Here is a 6,910-nt window from a genome sequence, read left to right on the forward strand (position 1 = left end):
AAGCCATGGAGAATCACAGAGGCAGCCCCATTGTCCCACTGGGCTGGAGAACACAGGGCTGAACTCCCCAAAGGCACCCTGTGCACCCCAAAGGCATCTCCTCAGCCACAGCCCAACCTTGCTCCCCAGCTCCTCACTCTCAGTCTCAAGGCTTGGTAGGCACTGACTGAACTGAAAGCAGATGGCATTTGAGACATTTCATATCATTTTTGTCCTGATTCACTCCAGATAAAGTTCTTACATAACTCTGACATTTAGTGTCTCAGTCCAGGGAGATATTTCTCCTTCTTTGTCCTGTGCTTTCATGCTTTTTTTTTTTTTTCTGCTTTTTTAAGATTTAAAGTTAAATGTTGATCATGTCACTGTTGAAATAGATTAACTCTTGTAGCAATCAGGGGAAAGCACTCAAGGGAACAGGCCATGAGCTGTCTGATCACCACGTGTCAGCCCAGACTCAGCTCCAGGAGGACTGGGGACAGAAGTGCCACAGGCTGCTGGGTGTTCCAGGAGCCAAGGACAAGTCTAGAGCTGCTGGGGACCAGCAGGGACATGAATTCATCCAAGCAATGCCAACCAAGGCATCAGTCACCCCTGAAATGGCCTCCCCAGTAGGAGACTGACATCATTAGGGCCTCTGCAGGGTCAGTAGAGAGGGAGCAGGTGCCTCATTTGGGTAACCTAAGTCACCCTAAATTGCAGAACCTCACCAGGAGAGCCCAGACAATGAGCACCCTGACTTGCTCACATCATCCACCTTGAAGGAGACATCTACTTCAACCTCATCAGGTTCCTACCAGACTCCTCCAAGGAGTGGAATCTCTGACTATCCATTGCCATTCCAGCCTCAATACAAGAAAAGCACCAGTAGCTGCTGCCAAAGCTGAGCTGGCAGCTCCTGCCCTCCCTCAGCCCCCAGCAGGAGCCACCAGCATCACCCTCCTCCCCATGCTGCCAGGGGATCTCCACGGGGACAGGATGTCCCAGGATGTCCCAGGATGTCCCAGGATGTCCTCGCTGGCCACATGCACAGGGGAAAGTCTCTGTGTGCACTCACACCAGGGCACCACGCTGCTTGGCTTTAAACATTCTGTTTGCTTTGTTTAAGTAGCAGTTATCACCAAACGACTGCAAGCTGAAAATAAAAGTAGAGAAAGGACTGCAGTGTCTGCTGAAAAGATCTTATCTCTCCTTGAGACACGCCGGGAGCCATGCCTTGGGCAGAGAATTGAAATATTAGTCTCTGTGAAACTGGTTATGGGCTATTGGTTAATGGGCTAAATTAGTCTCCGTGAAAAATTACCCCATTTGACTTTATCGTAAGCCTTTGGCCACACACACGCTCGGAGGAGATAGAGATCCATTAATTAGCGCTTGTTATTGCTGCCTCAGGTGGCGCTGGTTGCGCCTGAGCTGCAGCGCTGGTTCCCAGCGGATTTATTCCCCATGGAATATTCATCCCCCACACCCAGGCGCTCCCAGGGACACACAAGCCCCAGGCAGATTTTCTGCTGTTCTCTCAGGGTCATTAAGGGTCAGTTTGGGCCATTTGGGGGCAGGATCCTTCATTTCCCCCTGCACATGGCACACAGGCTCTGTGCCAATCTATGCCCCTGGGATGGCTTGTCCTGCCCTTGTCCCTCGCTGTCCCCACTGCCCTCACAGTGATGGGGCACAGGACCGTGAGGGGTCACATCTCCCCCTCTGGTGACCAAATTATCTGCCTCCCCCTGGCACTTGGGGGGCCACAGCCAAATGAAGAGCCCCTTGAGGACAGCGACAGTGACAGCCCCAGTCAGAGCTTCTAGGGGTGAATCCCAAGGCTTGGCAGTAAAAGCATCTTTAGAAGTTCATGGACATTTTCAGAGAAAAAATGTGAATATTAATCCTAAGCACTGAGATAAACAGCCATGCTACATTTAAAAGATGCTCTATTTATTCTAGAGATTTTTTTAATTATAAAATCAATGAAGTGTTAATGATTTTAAGAATTACTTCAGCTCACTGGGAGTTTCAAAACAACTTTTTTTAGTCTATGGCATAAATTCATAAGCTGCTCAGTTTGACCAATTTGTCAAGACGATTTCCATTTGTAAACATGAATATTTAATGAAAGGGAAAAATGGCATGAGCAACTTCACTTAAGCGACTAATGACTTACTGGAAAACAAGTAAGATACATTAATATGCCACTTCTTTAGGTACTTGCAGAGCACAACCACCTGAATATTCAGCAAGCTCCTCATTTTACCTTGTCTTTATTTATCTATGTATCTCTATTTATCTGGGTGTCTACCGTTGCCATTGCATCTAGATGTCAGCAAATCCACTCAAAAATAAACCACTTTTTAAAATTTAATCCAGTCACTGCTGCTTGTTTCCACGTGCCATTCACAAGAGGGCCTGAAAGTCGCTTCTCCTCCTTCAGTGCTAAATTCGCCAATTTGTTTGTTTGTTTAAAGGCAAATACAAAGGCCTGACACCGCAGAGCACTTAAAGTACTGAAGGAGAGCAAACTGGTGCAAGGCTCTGAAAAACCACCCCGAGAGCCAGGAGCTGTTAGACACCTCAAACCACAGCAGGAGCAGCTGGCAGCCACCAGGCTCTGCTCTCCAGCCACCCTTTGGTGTGACATTGCCCTGGGGAAACAGCTCCGAGCATTTCAGAGAAAAATACTGCTGTCCTTCGGGCTCACCCTGCTGTCCCATTGCACACCCCACTGTCCCATTGCACACCCCACTGTCCCCTAGGACACCCCACTGTCCCCTATGCTCACCCCGCTGTCCCATTGCACACCCCGCTGTCCCATAGCTCACCCCACTGCCCCACTGCACACCCCACTGTCCCCTAGGACATCCCACTGTCCCCTATTCTCACCCCACTGTCCCCTAGCACACCCCGCTGTCCCCAGGGAGGTCTTTCCCGCACCGAGGGTCACAGCTGGTGCCACAGCTGGCACCAGAGCCGCTCTGTCCTCCCCAGCAGCTCCGTGCTGGTGTCGCTCTGGTCCCGCAGGAGCCCCGGGCACACCGAGCTCATCCTCACGCACAGCAGCTGCAAAAAGCCATCCTTGCGATGAGCACAATTACACCCGTTCGGGAGGGAAGTCGCCGTTCCCCCGGCAGCAGCTCTCCTCCCAGCTGACCTCCCTCGGCCGCAAATCGCTTCTGACAGGCGCTCACAAATCCTAAAGTGAAAAGCTGTTTCCTTTAGTCACTATCCCCGTAAAATACACTGACTCTCTTAATTACATGCTTAGTTTTTTCCAAAGGCTCTACCCATGCATGTAGGCAATAACTCAGGCTCAGAGGCAAGGGACCATGTAATAGAGCAAGAGCAGTGCAGCCGGGTGGAAAACACCCCACGGGGCCTGGGGACTCTGGTGGGGACAGTGCCAGCTCCCTAGGGACACCTCCCACACGGCAGCTGAGCTTTGGGGCTGCAGAGCCACAGCTCAGAGAGCCACAGCTCAGAGCCACGGCCAGCACACTCACACAGCTCCTGTTCTCATGGGGCACCTGGGCTGGGCTGCTGACCACACTGGGGACCCAGGAGCCCAAATTCCTGCCAGCTGCAGCTGTGGTTTGTGTAACAGAGCATCTCCCTCCTGCAGGCTCAGCCCCACAGCTCTGGGGCACTGCTGACACTCCCCAGGGTCAGAGCCCCCCAGGGCTCACACAGCTTTGTGCTGCTGTGCACCGAGCTGGGGGAACAACTCTGGCCACAGACCTTGCCCAGGGGTGGCTGCTAGAGGTGAAATGTGGGCACGAAGGCTCACAGAATGAAGGGATTCCCAGTCCCACCACTGATTCACTGGGCTTTTCCCCAGTGCTAGCAGCACCAAAATCAGCAGCTCCAGGAGCAGCCAGTGGAGCAGGAGCCCCACAGCTCCCATAGAACAGCAGAAAAATCATGAAAAAACAACATTGCCTGAATTCTTCTTTCAAAATACAGAAAGAGAAAAACTATTGCACTTTCTTATTCCTCTTTACTTCACTAAAATGATAAGAAAAGGGCTCAGAGCACAAATACCTGTGTCACACCTCCATCTCACCCCATAAGGGCTCCTCTCCCACGGCACATCCAGCTGCTCTGATGGAGAGCAAGAAACACCTCAGTGACTTCTACAGCCTGAAGCTGAAGCTGAAGCTGTGTGTCCTGGGCTCCACAGGAGCTGGTGAGCCTGGGAAAAGCCAAGCCAGGTTTCCCACAGGATTTGGGGATGCCTGAGGAAGCTGTGTTACTGGAAAGCTGCAGGGGATCTCAGCGTTATCCACAAGAATGGCACCAATCGATGCCTGTCAGAGCAGAAGGGAGAGAAAACTGCTGTTAGCCAGGGCACCCTGAGATGAAACAGCCGTGTTTGCTTAAAGGAGCACCTGACTGACCTGGAAATCTTCATAGATAATCTCTGCTGAGCGTTTTTTGTACCCTAACTAAAGAACATCAAAAGCATTCCAGCCAACCAATTTTATGTGAATTCGATATGGATTTAGCCATGGCAGAGTTTGTTTGAAGTCTGCAACAAGACACCTTTATGCTCTTTCACCCCAAAGCATCCTTCTGCTGTGCTTCAAGGTAGACTTGCAAAAAAAATTAAAAAAAAAAAAAAAAAAGAAAACAAATACAATCCAAATCCAAAAATTAGGAAGCTATTAGAAACTATTCATCTGAAAAGAGGAAATTATAAGAAAATACAGCTCATTTTCCATAAACTGCCTGTGGTCTACCCACACCATTTACAAACTCTGGTGGTAACACTAAATCATGGTCGTTATCAGGAGCACAAAGCACATAAAGCATTTTGTATCTCTGTATAGGAACAGAAAACTCTGTCTTTGGAGCAAAACTTGAGCTGGGGCTGTCTCTGATGTCTGAAGCCAGGGAAAACTAAAGACCAAAGGGCAAGAATCCTTGCCCAAGGGAATCCTTGCCCAAAGGGAATCCCTTCTTTTCCTAGCAGGGAGAGGCTCCTCCTGCCATCAGCATCTGCCTTGTCCTGCCAAGACCACTCAGGATCTGACAGCAGGAGTGAGCAGAGCTGGCTCTGTACAAAAAGTGGATTTCAGGAGCTCCTCACCTGCAGACTCAGACTGATGAGTGATCTCTGGGAGCTCAGCAGTACTGGGAAACCAAAGGGTCTGGAAACAGAACCAAAGGAAATAAGGATGCAGACAGAGGAGTGCCAAGGAGTCTTGGGAGGAGAAGGAAGAAAGAGAAAAGATCAGTTAGACACAGACTGGACTCAGAGTTTTAGAATTCTGCACCTAACTCTGCCCAAAGTTTTTCAGTTATTTATCCAGCTCTACCATGGTGTCTTCCTCCAAGTCCATCCCCCCTGAAAGCAACAGAAATAACTACATTCTTACAACTTTTCAGAGAGTTCCCTGCAGTTCTCTGAGTCACAGCCAAAATTCTGTCTGGAGCAGTTATTTTGGGTATGACTTTATCACCAGGGAATGAAGGAATTAAAAAATAACTTCTTGCCTGGTCAAAGAGTTTACTGCCACGTCTTGTATTTCATTCTGAATTTCATTTTTTCAGTACATTCCTTTTCTGGAGCAACATTCACGGAGATGATATAAGCAGGGTGCTTGGACAGCAGCTTTCCAGCACAGGGACTTTATCTGGAAGTGTATAAAACCCTAAGAACTAATAAAATATTCTTGACTCCCAAGGCAAAGCATGTGCAAGATAAGAAGGGTCCTGAATGGATTCAGACACACAAGTCTCTCCAAATTCCTTCCCTCCACCCAGTTTTTAACACAAAATAAGATAAAATACAAAAATAGCTTTGAGCATGCTTGAAAGTTTAATCCCAGAGTGGAGGAGCTGGGAGTGCTGCTGGGATGCTTTATCACAGCACCTTCTCCTGCTGCTGAGATCCACCAGGCCGAGGGGAGGATGGGGCAGAGCAGGGGAGAAGCCTGGCAGGGTGCAAAGCAGGGCTGCAATGACAGCAGCACCAGAAAACACATCCTGGACATTCCACTGCTACCTCCTCACAACAACAAGCACATCCCATCCCACGGTGCTGTGGGGAGGATTCATCTCCACACTGCTGGGCAGGCAGGAAAAAATACTGGAATTCATTGCACATTTATATATATATATATATAAGAAATAGAATTCATTGCACATATATATACACAAAAACTGAAATTCACTGCACACATATATAAAAGAGAATTCATTGCACATCTATACCCACACAAACACTTCAATTTAATGTGCACAAGTAAAGCTTTCATTTCCATTAATTTGCACGATAAACATCTTTGCTAATTATACACTGTGCTTACACTAATCACCTGCCTGGAGCCATCAAATTTTATGTGGGGTTCCTGTCAGATCTCATAAAGCAAATAGGGCTGGATCAGATGCTTGGGTGAAAATCTCCCTACACCCTGGTGCTAAAATCATGTACTCAGCTGCAATTCTTCCTTCTAAATGGGCACAAAACCAGCCAATTCTCAGCTGAGGCTGCATCCCACCCTGCCCACTTGCTGGCTTCATACATCCCAGAATCAGGCTACTGGTTTTTTCCTTCTTTCTTCTCCCCCTCCAGAGACTTATTTTTGCTGTCTACCAAAAATTCCAGTTCCCTAGTGGGTTTGTCCTTCCAACTTCCATTCCTGCCCAAGGTGCTTATTCATTCAGGAATCACCACATCCCAAGAGCAGCTCTGTGCTTTTATGGTATGTTTGAGAGAGAATTGCTACAAAATCCTTCCCTGGGAGGGTGGGCAGGCCCTGGCACAGGGTGCCCAGAGAAGCTGTGGCTGCCCCTGGATTCCTGGAGGTGTCCAAGGCCAGACTGGACACTGGGGCTTGGAGCAGCCTGGGGTAGGGGAAGGTGTTGGGACAGGATGGGCTTTAAGGTCCCTTCCAACCCAGACCATCCTGGGAGTCAA

General features: G+C 48.8%; 1 long non-coding RNA gene across 1 annotated transcript; it reads right to left on the bottom strand.

The window, feature by feature from the left end:
- Window positions 1-2,889: 2,889 nt before the first annotated feature.
- LOC146431451 (uncharacterized) lies at window positions 2,890-5,193 on the bottom strand. Its single transcript, XR_014854838.1, has 3 exons — window positions 5,078-5,193; window positions 4,030-4,295; window positions 2,890-3,184 (listed from the first exon to the last, which is right to left on the bottom strand). It is a non-coding gene; the product is annotated as an uncharacterized LOC146431451 (long non-coding RNA).
- Window positions 5,194-6,910: the final 1,717 nt, after the last annotated feature.

This window comes from Lichenostomus cassidix, chromosome 13 (assembly GCF_008360975.1).
Source record: "Lichenostomus cassidix isolate B80296 chromosome 13, HeHo_3.0, whole genome shotgun sequence".
NCBI lineage: Eukaryota > Metazoa > Chordata > Aves > Passeriformes > Meliphagidae > Lichenostomus > Lichenostomus cassidix.